At 53.3% G+C, this 14,947-nt stretch overlaps 1 protein-coding gene across 4 annotated transcripts in view; it reads right to left on the reverse strand.

Moving 5' to 3' along the window:
- Pknox2 (PBX/knotted 1 homeobox 2) overlaps window positions 1–13,219 on the reverse strand; it is a 274,475-nt gene extending 261,256 nt beyond the window's left edge. For 2 of the 4 annotated variants that reach the window (XM_076576020.1, XM_076576015.1), the window contains exon 1: window positions 13,116–13,219. The gene's annotated coding sequence lies outside the window, so the exon portion shown is untranslated. Of the gene's footprint in view, window positions 1–11,719; window positions 12,072–13,115 lie in introns of those variants that run through there. The other 2 variants (XM_076576016.1, XM_076576018.1) reach the window with 2 other exon arrangements.
- Between the last annotated feature and the right edge of the window lie 1,728 nt (window positions 13,220–14,947).

Below are 14,947 nucleotides of genomic sequence, written 5' to 3' on the forward strand. Positions count from 1 at the left end.
CTTCTCTCTCTCTCTCTCTCTCTCTCTCTCTCTCTCTCTCTCTCTCTCTCTCTCTTTCTCTCTCTCTCTCTTTCTCTCTCTCTCTCTCTCTCTCTCTCTCTCTCTCTCTCTCTCTCTCTCTCTGTGTGTGTCTGTGTGTGTGTGTGTGTGTGTGTGTGTGTCTGTGTGGTAGTGCCCATGTGTGTGTATGCACACGTGGAAGCCAGAGATCTTCCTTTATCACTTCTCCGTCTTCTGTTCTGAGTCAGGGTCTCTCACTGTTTAGCTGGCCTGGTTGACCGGTGAGCCCCAAAGAGCTGCCTGTCTCTGCTCCCGTAGTGATGAAGTTACAGATGTGCCACCACATCTGGTGTGATGGTTTGAATTAGAATGGCCCCCATAGGCTCATATATTTGTATACTTTACTTGGTAGTTGGTGGAACTGTTGGGGAAGGATTAGGAGGTGTGTCACTGGGAGCAGGCTTTGAGGTCTCAAAAGGCTCACACCATTCCGAGTGGCTCTCTCTGCCTCCAACTTGTGTCTCAAGGTGTGAGCTCTCAGTTACTGCTCTATTTGACACTATTCCTGCCTGTCTATTGCCATGTTCCCTGCCGTGCTGATCGTGGATTCTAACCCTCTGGAACCTCAACCCCAAATTAAACCTTCTATTTGATAAGTTGCCATGGTCATGGAGTCTTATCAGGGCAATAGAAAAGTGACTAAAACACCTGGCATTTTAACATCAGGACACAGGCTAATCTCTTGATGCTTACCTCTCTAGCCCAGTCACTAAAACACCCCTGGGAATACACTCTAGTCACCCCAAAATATCCGGAGAGTAATTATATAAAATCATGAAAGAATGAAGGTATGCCCAGGGACAGTGGGAACAGAAGAGGGACAAAATTGGGGTGCTATGGGTATGATCAAAACTGAGACGGATGCAGGGATGGGCTAGCGAACCCCTGCCTTGTGCCATTTCATGATCATGGATGCCACCTGAGTTGAGAATTGCTGTCACATCTCACTGGCCAGAGAACTGAGGCTCCGGGGGTGGGTGGGTGAGCAGGGCTCCCCAGCTGCATGGCCTGTGTCTGCGGTCAGACCTGCTCTCCCTGGTTCCAGGTTCTGCAGTCAGCGGAAGGGGCCAGCACAGCCCCTCAGTGGCTGCTGTGGAGAGGGGTGGGCTGAGTCACTGTCGCCGCCTCACAGCGGCTGTCCACGAAATCAGACTGGATCTAAGTGTGACCACTCTGGGTACCCAGTGTGCTCGGGATCCAACTGAGGCCGCACCGAGGTGGGGGAGGGGCGGCGCCTGCGCTGTGCCAATAAGGCAGCTCCTGAGAGCTGCTTCCTGGAGAGGGGCTGACGTCTTAGGGAGTCAGGCAGGAGCAGAGGCCTCAGCACACTTCGGGCACAGGCTGGCCGGCTTACCTCTCACTTTGTGTTTGTCTTCCTCTGGGAGGGTAAAAGAGCCACAGCAGGAGCCGGGCGGTGGTGGCTCAGCACGCCTTTAATCCCAGCACTTGGGCCAGCCTGGTCTACAGAGCGAGATCCAGGACAGGCACCGAAACTACACAGAGAAACCCTGTCTCGAAAAAACAAAAAAAGGAAAAGAAAGAAAGAAAAAAAAAAAAAGGAGCCACAGCAGGAAGGCACAGTGAGAAAGACCTCAGCAGAGAGATAAAATAACCTAGGGCCGGACCAGAGTATCTAGGACTCGGTCCCGAAGCCTCCCCTACCTCTCTGCAACTCCTCCCTCATGCCTAGGCCCTACCCTGGAAGGCCCTCAGAGTAGGCTGAGTTCTGCCTGTGTTCCCTCAGTTTCCTGGATTTCTGTGACTCTCTTCACGGTTTCGATTTTTCCTACGGAGCCTAAATGTCTTCCTCTCCACAAAGCCTTGGGAATGGGAAGCTCTAGTTCATGGCTATGTCCCCCATACCTGAACAAGGTGCTCAGTAAAAATCCACCAAATAAACAATGGAAACTGAACCCCACTCGGGCTGATGGACCCAGCAGACTACATGTAATGTGCTCAAGGAGAGCGTGTAGGCACATAGTAGGCATGCAGTTCTGCCCGGGTGACTCTAGGCTGACGTCTGAAAAACTGCCAGGCAGTCGAGAATCCCAGAGGGGACCATTCATGCCCCAGTAGTGGGGGCAGCCGTGAAAAGCCATCCTGCCAGCTTTCAATCACGTTAACATGGTTGTCATCACTCTGCAAGCCAGCACGAGGGGGAGAGTGTACTTACATGTGTGTGTGCGCTCTGTTTTACACTAATAAGAAACATATAGTCTGTGCCAACCGGTTTTTCCCTCTCCCCATATTATATGGGAGGCACTGTGTAGGCGCTGTTACTTATGTTTATACAGCATGTATAACACATCCACATACGTTAACTTTCGTGATCTTCCCCGCAGCCTGGTGGAGAAGTATCATCAACCACTAGTTGACTGACAAGGAAAACGAAGCCCGTTTTCACGGTCACGCAGTGAGCACATGGCCGGGCCAACAGCCTCAGCCTGGCTCGTTGGCTCCTTCACCATCTACGCCCATCACCTTCCTGTCACCCTTAGCCGATCACAGCCAGAGCTCTAGAACTCACCCTACAGTGTGCATGAGGACCCTGTGAGCATGCCATCCTGGGTACTGGAGACCTCACTGTACGGTATGCAAGTGAGCGTAGTGCCCCTAGGGTGCCCTCTGCCTCACCCTGCAGTGTGCATGAGGACCCTGTGAGCATGCCATCCTGGGTACTGGAGACCTCACTGTACGGTATGCAAGTGAGTGTAGTGCCCCTAGGGTGCCCTCTGCCTCACCCTGCAGTGTGCATGAGGACCCTGTGAGCATGCCAACCTGGGTGGGAAAGGAGATAGAGCAATCCAGCTACTTCCCCAACACTCCTTGCCACAAGCAGCAAAACTGACTGGACCCAGACACCGGAGACGAATCCTGTACAATCTGCTGAGTCTTGGAAAAATTCTCCAATCCTCTCTAAGTTTCACATTCCTTCTTGGGTCTCTGATGATAGCTCCGTGAAAGGGAAGAGTACTCCCAGGCAATCACAACACTGGGAGCGAACTCCGCTGATCTGAGGAGGCTGTCCTCTCCCCACACTGAGGGGCAAAGCCAGGGAGGAGCCAGAAGTGTCTCTCCACGCTGCTTGGGGCCACCACGGGGACAGCAGCCTCCAGCTCCCACATCACCTGGCTCTCATACCTGGCTTCGGTACCGAGGTCTTCCCCAAGGCTGGAGAGTGCAGCATGACCTTTCCACAGGTGCCCTCCCAACCCCCCATATCCACATAAGGGCGTGTCTTCCCATCTTCTACCCAACTGAAAGTGGCCAGACCCACGAACTGAAAGTCCCTGGGCAGCTCACAATCATCAACAAAAAGTGTGGTACTTGGTGGGCCAGTGTACACACAGCAGCCTGGGTAATTAACAGCATCCTCATCCTCATTTCATAGCAGACCCAGAAAAACCTGGTAGTGCATCCATTTAACTTCCTTTTCTACAAAAGGACCGTGTTTCCACTCAGTGAGAGTCTAAGAGACTGTGAAGTCACCCTTGCTCCCAGTTAGTGTGTTCACCTGGTTAAGGAAGTGAGGCCCACACAGCTCACTGTTGTGTATCCGTGGATAGTGGGCGCAGGCCACATCTGCTGAGTGACCAGTGGCGCTTCAGGGAGGACAGCAGAGTGAGAATAAACCATTATCATGCATCCTTAAGCCCACAGCATGATGCTCCGGCTTTGTCTCTCTCTACTCTTGGGCTTGGAGCTACAATCAGAATGTGGAGGAGGCAGGAGCAGCTTCCAGAGGGGAGGAAGCCTGTGGACCTCAGACCTGGGCAGAAAGAGCCATTGCTCAGCAGCACCAGAGAAAGCTTGGGGACAGTCCTCTGTCCTGTGTTATACAGAGTGGACCATCGTGGAAAGGAGGGAGCCTATGCCTAGTAAGGAATTATACCCCATTAAGAGTGGGCTAGCTGCCTTTTGACTTCTCTCAGGACTGATGTCTGTCAGGCAGGTCACCTGAGGATCTGGTACTGAGCCCCCAAGGGCTTCTTCTACACACACACACACACACACACACACATACACACACACACACACACACACACACACACACGCATGCACGCACGACAGCCAGCTTCACACAGTCAACCTTTCACTGCCTTGTCCATCCCTCTCTACCCCTATGTTTACCATTACCTATTTTTGCTGGTTAGCCTAACCCTGCCTGTCCTGGGGGCTTATGAAAGTTTAAAAAAAAATTTATCTTCTAGGTTTGGGCTTCCATGACAGCCAGTAGCTCTCCTCAGTATTTGTCAGACAAAAGGCTGGTGATGGGGGAGGTGAACTGAGCTGGTTTTCTGTTTAAAAAAAAAATTCTCAGGAGAGACACAGGTAAAGCCTAGCAAAGCGGCTGCAGGAACTCGCTCAGCAAGGGGCTGAGTCTCCACAAAGGGAAAGGACGGTGGCAGTCAGAGAGACCTGGGCCATCTTAAAGGATGTGCCCATCACAGACAGGCTACTTTGACTCAGTTTCTCCTGTCTATGAAATAAATTAATGATAACCTTTTGGCCTGCTTCAGATTGATTAGAGAATCAAATGAGAATGTATTCTCTCTCTCTCTCTCTCTCTCTCTCTCTCTCTCTCTCTCTCTCTCTCTCTCTCTTCTCTCCTTATTTTATGAGCATTCATGTTTTGCCTGCATGTATGTCTATGTGAGGGTATCAGATCTTGGGGTTACAGACAGTTGGGATCTACCATGTGGGTGCTGGGAATTGAACCCGGGTCCTCTAGAAGACCAGTCAGTGCTCTCGACCTCTGAACCAGCTGTCCAGCCCAGGGGACGTATTTCCTTAAGAGGAAGAACTGCCATTGGCAGATGTGCCACGGCTGCACGCCTTTCCTAGAGTTTCCTCAGTCCCCCGATGCCTGGCCTGGCAGTCCTGTTATCATCTTTACCCCGTGCGTAAGAACACTGCGGCTCAGAGGGGTTGAAGGATGTGCCCAAGGACACACAGCTTAGGGGCAGGAGAATCAGGGTCAGACTCCAGAGGCGGCCATCAAAGCCAGCGGCTCTTTCTCCCAGCAGCCTACTGTTGTCTGGGCAGAAGAAGGAAATTTGGCTTTTAATGATGGTGCTTCACATTGAAAGTGCTACTCCCATGGGTCCCAGGAAGGCCATTGGGAGCATCAGATCTAACCCTCTGTGCACACGGCCCTTAGGACTCTTCACTTGCGTTTGTGCTGTGGTTGGTCGCTGTTTCAGTGATTTCCCGTTCACTGAAGTGATGCACTTGGGAGGAAAACACAGAGCCGAGGAGGAGCTCCGAGCTGCAGGAGCAAGTCAAAGCTCCTGACAGTACTACCATTCAGAGAGGGAAAGCACCTGTCAAAGGCCACACAGCTAGTCAGTGGCCAGGTCTGAAGTGGAGCCCCACTGTCTGTGGCCCCCAGACCCGCTCTCTGTTCTCTCAGCCACCATCCCAACACATTGACTGTTCTGCTTCATGGTCCAAAGCATGGAAAGGGCCGGGGTCGGACCAGAGTCTCTCCTTTTTTGCTAGGGTTTGTAAGGAGGGTGTGGACTTTATGCACTAACTCATTAAGCTGCGCTGCACCCGCTGAGAAGTCAGCACCAAAAAGTCTCTCAGAATCCACCGTGTACCGAAGGGAACAGACACTTTGGGCCACCTGGGACAGACAGAGGGACTGAGTAATTCTTTCTAATCCAGGCTGTCCCCACCCCACCCCACCCCCAGTCACCCTGACAGTCTAGTTGAGAGCCCAGAGCACAGTGACCTGGGGAGTGTCAGGTTTCGCCCCTCCCCCCCCAGGCCTCCCCACTCAGCTCCTTCTCAGTGAAAGCCTCCTCAGGGAAGGAGCTGGTTGAGGCCACTCTTCCAGGCTCACCCTTCTCCTGCCTCCTCTGGGTAACCACTGTTGGGCACCTATCCTCTCCCATGTCTGTGTATTCTCTCCCTCCTGGGCTTGTGTCCCCCAGAATCCCAGCTACCCTGGGGCTCACACATCTATTTCCCTCACCAGCCTCCCACCAACCTGCTGAGTGCTCAGTGCTGGTCCATGGGCCAGTAACCTGCAAAGGGGCCCATGCTTTGTCCCAGAGAAGCAAAGAAAGAAAGGAAAAAAAGAAAGGAAAAAGGAGGAGGCTGAAAGAGCCACCTATTGATTCTTATTCCAAAAATAAAAAATAAAATAAATAAATAAATGTGGGAGTGGAGAGAGAGCCAGAACTGAACCACTCTTTGGGCCTGGCATAGTCCTAGGCAATACACACACTCTCTCCTCCACCTCACCACTTATACTCCGTTATCCCCCCGGTTAGAGATGAGGAAACAGAACCAAAGATCTTAAGCAAGTGTCTAGAACCATGCAAGTAAATACAGAGGCTCTAAAGCTTTTGTCTGTGCTGAGGCCCCAAGTCCTTGCCTATGCAGGCCCCTCAGGCCAGGCTCCACTGGTTTGGTTTGTCTTCAATGCCTAGGACTGTGCCAGAAACACCAGGAAGGTGGGACAAGAGTCCGTGACTCCTGATATCTGGACTCTACAGGAATCTCAGACAGCGATCTGTTCTATCTACCCAAATCAGACCAAGCACATGAAGGTTCCTCCAAAGGCCAAGTTGAGAGTAGCTGGATTTCCAGTCCTGAGAGTGGGAGCATGTACTGAACACAATAACTAGTTCTTAATGAAGTGGGGGATTGAAAGGCTGGCTTGGTGCTCTGTGACTTATACCTTCTGTGGCTCCTTCCTGGCCCATCTGCATCCGCCCCTCTCCCAGCACAACCTCCCCCTTTGTTCCCCTAAAATGAGCTGGACAGAAACTGGCCACCGTCCTGCTAGGCAGAGAACAGTTCCACCCACCCCCTCATACACCTCCCGCAACACTGTCTGAAGCCCCAGAGTCTGCCCTGGGCCCCAGGGCCAGCTGTTTTTCTCCACATTCCAGCCAAAAATAATACGAGAACCAGGCTGTTTGGTGGAGACTTAATCTAATCTTCATTGCTTCAGTTTTAAAATATCCTGCCTGGTTTAGGGTTTCTTCTTACACATGGGGATGTGTTTTTAGTGAGATAGGTCTTAACAGCAACAGTCCTTCTTGTAATTAGAGACCCAGGCAGTCAAGGAAGACCTAGGGATAGGTGTCCAAGCCAAACATATCCCCCATTTGCATCAAGCTCTTTTCCAGTTCCACAGAGCACTATGAACTGGGCTATTCCAGGGCTGGGTGTTCCCTCATGCCTGGGGGTTCCAGAGAAGTTCTGGGAGACGTTCTCAGCTCTCCAACTATCCCAGCTTCCGCCTCTATCTTCAGTATAAACCCCCTCCCACTCCCAATCAAAATGGAGACCAAAATGTGACCCGCAACCTGCCCAGCTGAAAAGGGGTATGGGGAGGAAAGACTTCACCCCCAAGGACTCCCCAGCAGAGAAGGGGAGAATTGAAGGGAAGCATCCATTCTACCGGAGCCATGTCTGCAGTATCAGTGCTCGCTCGATTTTAAACTCATGCATTGGAACTGAGGGAGTCGACAGAAGTGGCGGTGTCTAACTTCTTGGGCTTTCTCACCTAGAGTCTGCTTTGATCTGCCAGAATGGAGACTGTTAAGTGAGGCTGTGGCTCACTCCAGATCAGCACCCATCCCTTCCTCACACCCCAGCAGGACCAGATGTCACCAGCCACTCAGGACTGGGCCCCTGTTCCCTTGTCGCATAAACAAGCAGAGACTAAATTTCTGATAAATCAGATTCTGTGCTCATTGGAGACATAAAGGGTATTCCAGGGGGAATCATTGGAGGGGAGCCAGGCCGATTTCCCCAGCCCAGCCATATGACAAGCCCTCTTGGCAGAGTGGATGGTATATGAAATCACAGCAGGATTATCTGACTCTAAGATGTAAAGCAAGGCAGAAGTTGTGCCCTTTCCCCCAAAGTCCAGAAACTCCTTCACAAAAGTCGAGGCACACTATATGAGGACAGGCTCTGGATCCAGGCAAGTGCACGCAGAAGAACACAGCCTTGCTGTCAGGAAGCCTCAGCCCCTGTTTTCTCTGTGCTTTACATTGAGCCCACTTTACATTCTCTATTCTTGACTTACCCCGTGCCCACCCATCACTCCTTGCAGCCTAATAAGGGATAGCATGTGCTACATTCCACTCAACAGATGAAGAAACCAAAGCCTGGCAGCTGGGGGACCCGCTGGAGCCACAGAGCCGGGCCCTCAAATTCCAGCCCGAAAGAGCTCAGCATGCTGACCCGCCAGCCTTGATTATCATCCTCCCACTTCCTTCTTCCTTCGCTTCTTTCTCCCTCCCCACCAGGTATTAGATTTAATTAAATTAGCAGGGCCCCATCGCAACCATCCTGGCCATGCTGCCGGATAGAACCCAGTGACGGCAGCTCCTCCCTCTAAATTCTGCGTCTCAATATAATTCAATTTTCAATAAGTCATGGGTTTCCTATGAAGTGTCTCATACAAGGCGTGGTGTATTGGTTAGATTCAAGGCTCATGGAGGCTCATGATGATTTCATCTTCCCTACCCACTTCTGCCTTTCCTTGGTGGCCCCCGTTTCACCTTCTCCATCCTGGGATCTGCAGTTTATTTGATCCAGACACTTTGCCTCACATGCCGTCACCTCCAGTAATTTCATCACACATTTGTGTGTGTGTGTGTGTGTGTGTGTGTGTGTGTGTGTGTGTGTTACAGTGTGGCAGGTCCAGCACTACACAGCAGAGGATGAAGGAAAACTCATAACTGTACCACTTACTTGCCTCCAATTAATTTTTAAAATGTGCTCCATATTAAGTAAATCAGGAACAAAAGTCCAAATTGGAGGTTGCGTTTCTGAAAAGGTGGGGTGGGGATGTAAATAAACACCAAGGAATTTTTGTAACATGTTGGAAGCCTATAAATTTTATTGGTTGTTTCTTTAATAAAAAACAATTTCAATTGCTAACAACGCGGTATTATTAAGCTTCTAACATTTAAAAATCTAATTTGTCCCTGCTCTGTGGCAGTTTATATTGCCTGATGAGTTCAGGAAGGGCAAGGTAATCAGGTTGATCGCTCGCTCTGGTTCAGTTCCTAAATGGAGCTAATAGAGACCCTTTTAAAATCCAGCCTTCTGCTTTCTCGGCATGCCTTGGTCTCTAATGAGTTACAGCCCAGGACTGAAGATGGACATGGCAGAGAGAAATTTAACACACACTCCTGTGCACCTATAAACTTGAAGGCCAAGAGAGGGGAAGTATGTTTCCAGTTAAGTTAGAACTCCATGAATTCGGGATTCTCCATTCACAAGACAGTAATTCTCCTCATTTCATCACTAACTTACTTCAAATGTGTTTATGCAATTTATTGCTACTGAACTTCCAGGCAACTGGTGTAGAGTTAATGAAACCCAGCTTGGAGAAGCTATGAGCCTCTAACGACTAACCACAGTTTAAATGGTTATGACATGCGGTCAAAGCCACAGGCAGGCCCCACTACAGTTTCTGTGTTAGTCAAAATCCTTGTCATCTCACCTTTGTGCCAAATAGAATGAAAGGAAGAAAAAAAAAAAAGCCTCTCTTGTTCTTCCTCGGTTCCCAGCCCCTTAAACCCATCTATCTTACTGAATGCAAGGCAAGGCCCCTCCCCCAGGGCCCAAGTAAATGTTTTAGTAACAGTTTGAACTGGTAACCATGTTGAAATCCTGAATCCCAGATTGGGTTGAATCGAGTAGGGTCAGGCTTTACATAAGGCACTGTGGGAGGGGGCGATCAGGGAGGCAGCGAACAACCTTTAAGGGTAGCCTCTGAAGGATGGTCAGCCGAGAAGTTAACTCATCTTTCTGGATGGATTCCATGGACACTGACTTTTATTAATCCTCGTTGTCACATGGTGTCCTCCCCCAAAGCTCTGTTCATGTGGGAACCCCAGCAAGCTCCCCCTTTCTAAATGGGCCCATTTTGGAAGAGTAAAGGGGAGGTACTGGATTTGTTGCTGCCGCACAATAAAAAGGCCCTTTTGAAAGCAGCACTTTCATTAACTTAAAGTAATCTATGGACTTAAAAGCACAGAGCAGTAAACTCCTAGAAAGGATCATAAAACAGCCAGTCTTGAGTTGGGTACACTTCGCTGCGATTTGCACGAGGCATTTTACTGTGGTCGTTGCTAGGCCCATCTCCAGTAACCCCCTGGCCCTCATTCCCTGAAGCTCCTCTTTCTCTAGGCTTTCATGCCTTTCGCTCTCACAAAAGGGAGGCGGTGACCGGGGAGTCTCAGTGGGGTCAGGGCTCCCTCCCCCCGCTCAGCTCTCGGCTGGAGAAGAGCGCGCAGGAATTCCAAGTCTGGAAAACAACAGCTCGGCGGTGGTGGCGGTCGCCGCGCCCCGGGACGCGGTGGCCATTCACGGCTTCAGTGCCCCAAAGGGCTGGCTGGCTTTTTCAATTCAGGGTGCAAGCGTGCACGGAGGAAATCAGCCCCCGAGACACACACACACACACACACACACACACACACACACACACACACACACACACCTACACCTCTGTTCCTCAACGCACTCTTTTATCTAAATGACCAGAGTGTAACCCCTACAACCCTCCCCCCTCAGCTCTTCTCCTCTTCAGAATCTCTCCACACTTCACTCACTGTTGAGCTAGGCCGAGCCTTGAGGACGCAGTTTGAGTGTGAGATGTGATCCCGCAAACGAGAAACACCCCGACACACACACACACACACACACACACACACACACACACACACACACGCATACATTTGCACTAAGGTCCTGGGGCCTCGGGAAGGTCAGAAGGCAGAATGAGAGGGCAAAAGGGCTGGAGCTGGGATAACACTGTGTTTCTTTTGAACGCCATCATTTCTCAGATTTGGGTGTGTGTTGGGAGGGGGGGTTGTCGTTTAAATCTGCTTAAGCTTGTTAACTTGGATTTTTACCAGGTGAAGAGCATTTGAATTCCAAAAAGCCAACATGCTGAAGAAGTCCCAAGAAAACATGTGTGAGGGTAAGGAACCCCGAACTTCCTCCTCCCTCTAGGGCAGAACTGAAGGGCCGGCCTGGGCGCTCTCCGACCTTGCGGGGGATGAAGCAAGCAAGCACCGCTTGCGGACGAACAGGCAACAGATCGGACCAGGGCTCCCGAGTTCTGAAGTATCTTTCCCTTGGCGTCAGCCACGACTCCACAAGCCCCAGTGGCACCTCGCTACTAGCCGCCCCCGGCCCACGTCGCCGGCCGCTGTCCCGGCGGGCCACCAGCAACCACCTCGCCACGCTGAGGCCGCAGAACCCAAGTGGCTCCTGGAGCCTGCTGAGTCTGCAGGGTCAGGTCCTCAGATCCACTCCGAGTCGGGTGAGGCTACCTGGTCACACCGCACGGAATTTCCCTAGACTTGCCTGCTTTCCAGAATCCTTCTCCCAGGACTCAGCCCTGTGCACCCCAAATCCTCTCCTCCTCAAGACTGGCTTTGGAGGGAGAAGCAGCAGGCATTCGGGGCTCGCTCACCACGGCTGGGATCAACTACTTTCCTTGCCTACGTTTAAGCTTTTCCTCCCGCACGCTGTCAGGACCCGTACGCACAATTCTCCCCAGATTCCAATAGCCTGAACCCCAATAACGAGTTGTGATCCTGTGTCTCGGTCCTAAAAAACGGCACCCACTCGGGAATCAAGCCTCGGATGTAAGCGGGACCCCGGCGCCTACCTCCAGCCCTCTCTCTCTCTCTCTCTTGCCGGCGTGTAAACTACATAGCGGCCCTTCCGTCCCAATTCTGAAAACAGCCTGGATCCTACAACCCAAACTCTAGCCTGCTCCAAAGCCCAGCCCTCCCTCCTTTCGGGGCTGATCCGCATCCCCCTCCCACTCCCAACCCGGGTCTCCCGCCCGCGCGGGAACCCTGGCTGCCCTGTGAAGGACTCTCCAGAAAGCTCGGCCCACTGCGCCGGTTTCTTGTTCGGCTTGGGAGCCCAGGAGATCCCCCTCGCCTAACCGGAAAGAAACAGAAACTTCACGCCGCACATTCAGGACCCTGCCCCATCCCCTTCGGCTTTCTGCTCTAGGGCGATTTCCGTGCCCACCCCCCTTTTACGAATTCATCTCCTAGTTCTTCGCAAGGGCCCCTAATCCTCCCCTCCCCGCCCCAAAGACTCAACAATACGCAGAAAGCCGGTGACCCTACAAATTCTCCCCCTACTCCGGGTTAGAGTCCCTGAGCGTCGCCCCTCGGGTCTTGGTTTCACTGAACCCCCACGCATGTTCCCCGGTCCCCCACACTGATCCTCCTGTAAACCTCCACTCTCCCTGCCTCCCCGGGCCCCGCAGGACGCGGCCGCCGCTGCTTGACTCCAGCCACCCGGCCCCAGGCTAGGGCTGCTCCTGCTTCCAGCCCCTCGAAGGCAGCGCCGGGCTGGTGACACCGAGTAAGCGCCAGCCACAGGACTCCTAGAGCCCGGGAAAGGAGAACCCGAAACCCGCCCGCAGTTCCCAGCCTCGCCCCGCCGAGCGCCCAGCCAGGAGCCGCCCGCGCCGGGGACTCGGGCCGACGCGCTCGTCCCTAGGCTCGAGTCCCGGGGAGCTCCGGGCGCACGGCTCCCAGCCCGCCCGTTACAGGCTCTCGGGCCACTGCGCTCGAGTCCGCTGCCCGGCTGCTCGCAACCGCAGACAATGCGCGCCCGGCCCCGGGCCCGAGCGGAGCGGAGCGGGGCGAGGCGGCGGCCGCCGAGCTGCGCACCGGCCGGGTCCGGGAGCGGGTGGGCCCCGCGCTTCTCGCCGCCTGCTCGCCCGGCCTCGCCTCCCCTCGCGCGGCTTCGCTCCGCGCTCTCCCGGCGCTTCCCCAGCTTCTCTCTGCACGCTCCCGCCGTCCCTCTCTGCTCTCTGCCTCCCTCCTCCCTGCTGCCTCCCTCTCTCTCCTCCCTGCTGCCTCCCTCTCTCCCTCTCTCCTCCTTGCCCTGTCGCAATGAATAATACTCTGGCTTGGGGACTGGAATAAAACACACGCGCTCTGAGGCAGCCGCCCGCAGCAGCAGCCGCCGCCGCTGCGCCGCCGCCGCCGCCGCCGCCTGCAAAAGCGTCTCTGACATGGAAATGAATGACAGCTTACCTGATGCCAATCTTCATCAGACTGACACCGGCGTGACAACACAGCCTATACTTCCCAGCACTGCTCGGGACGTCAGCGGCACAGGGACCCGCCCCCCGGACTCCCCCCCCCCCCCGTCCCCGCGCGCGCACACCTCCCCTCTCCCCACTCCCCCTTTCTCCCCCCCCCCCATCGCCCCCACCCACTCCCGGCCCCGGCCGTTTCCCAGGCGAGGAGCTGCTGGAGTGTCTCCCTCTACTGGAGGCTCGGCTCAGACCGCGGATGCGGGCCTGCTTGCTGCTGGCGGGAGGCAGCACTCACTGAGGAAGAAGCCTCCAGATCCGAGGTTGCCTGGCGGAGGCCGCGCAGTGGACCCCAGAAATTCAGGCGCAACCCTACCCCATGTCCTCCTTAGAGACCAACTGGTTCAGAGTTCCAAGACAGCAGGCTCTGAAGAGATTGAGAGGAGGTGAAATTTTCTTTGGCCCTCAAAGAGAACCCCTAGGAATCTTCAAACTGGCGAGAAATGTTCCCTCCATCACACCCCCACCCCATTCCTGCCTGGCTGGCCTCATTTTTATGATTGCATTTGAATAATTCTCATTACCCTGGCCCCAGCAAAGGTGCTCAGATGGTTAGTTATCCCTGGTCTCGGGAGCTTTTTCTTTTTTTCTGCCATGGGCTTCCTGGGGCGCTTGGTTCATCCAGGGGGTGACAGTATGATGGGGTGGTGCAGGGGGCGCGATAACAAGGGGAGAGGCTTTATCAGAAGCTTATCCCTGGGCAAATGTCAGGCAAGCGCTTGGAAACCACTGCTGTTTCGTTCTTAAAAGTGCTTAGCCAGCCAGTGTACCCTGGGGTCTGGGGAACAGCAAGGTTAGGGGCCGCTCTGTCTCAGCTCGGGTCTGCTGGGGTGGTCTAATCTGTTCACCTAGGTCACTTCTACAGTGGAGGACCAAAGCAAGCTGGTTACAGCCATGCATGTCTCCATTCGGTCAACAAAGACGGGTGCCCTACTAAGTGCCACGTGTAGGCTCAGCCACCCAGGATACAGACTGGCTCAGCTCCAACAGAGGGGGCAAGAGGATCCCTTCTGCCTCTATAGAAGAGCTGTTTCGGCTACAGGCAGGTGGCAATTGTCCTGTGACCCTCACACCAGGCAGGAAGCCTGGATGAAGCCAAGACAAAGTCACTAAAGGGGAAACCTGACAGTCAGGAAGCTGAAAGAGAAACCTGACAGTCGGGTTTTCAGAAAGGATCTAACCCAAGAAGTTGGAGCCTGCCCTTTCCTCCATTTCAAGCCTCTGGGTCCCTCCTCCCCTGCCTCAGACACTGGCAAAACTGAGAGCTATGAGAGCCCGAGGTTCAAAGGAGACTGCATCACATCCTGATGTGCTCTTTATCGGGGTCCTGCCAGCGACTCCACCTTCACCTTTAATGTTCCTGGGGGTGGGGGGGACGACACGGGACGTTCACCTGTAGATCCACAGCAACAGATGCGATCCAATCCTCTCATCTTCCGTAGATGCCCCAAAGACTTTCACTAGGTGGATTTATGACACCCCAACCTCTGACCTGTGGCCCAAAACTATGGCTGCTGACAGCATAATCGCTAGCATATATTACACATTGTATAATAAAATAATAATAATGAATCCACTTGCCCTTTTTATGTAGTACAGAAACGCCAGACTCGCTAACCCAGACACTGGAGGTCAGCCTGCCATAAAGTCTCATAGGGAAACCTGCCCGTGTAGGCGGAGAGAGGAGTTATCCCCTTGGCCCTGCCCAAGACTTCTGGGAGAAGGGGTTGCTTTCTTTTGGAGGAGGGTTGCTGGTGAGTTGTGAGAACC

The sequence above is a fragment of the Peromyscus maniculatus genome, chromosome 7 (genome assembly GCF_049852395.1).
Source record: "Peromyscus maniculatus bairdii isolate BWxNUB_F1_BW_parent chromosome 7, HU_Pman_BW_mat_3.1, whole genome shotgun sequence".
Classification (NCBI taxonomy): Eukaryota; Metazoa; Chordata; class Mammalia; order Rodentia; family Cricetidae; genus Peromyscus; species Peromyscus maniculatus.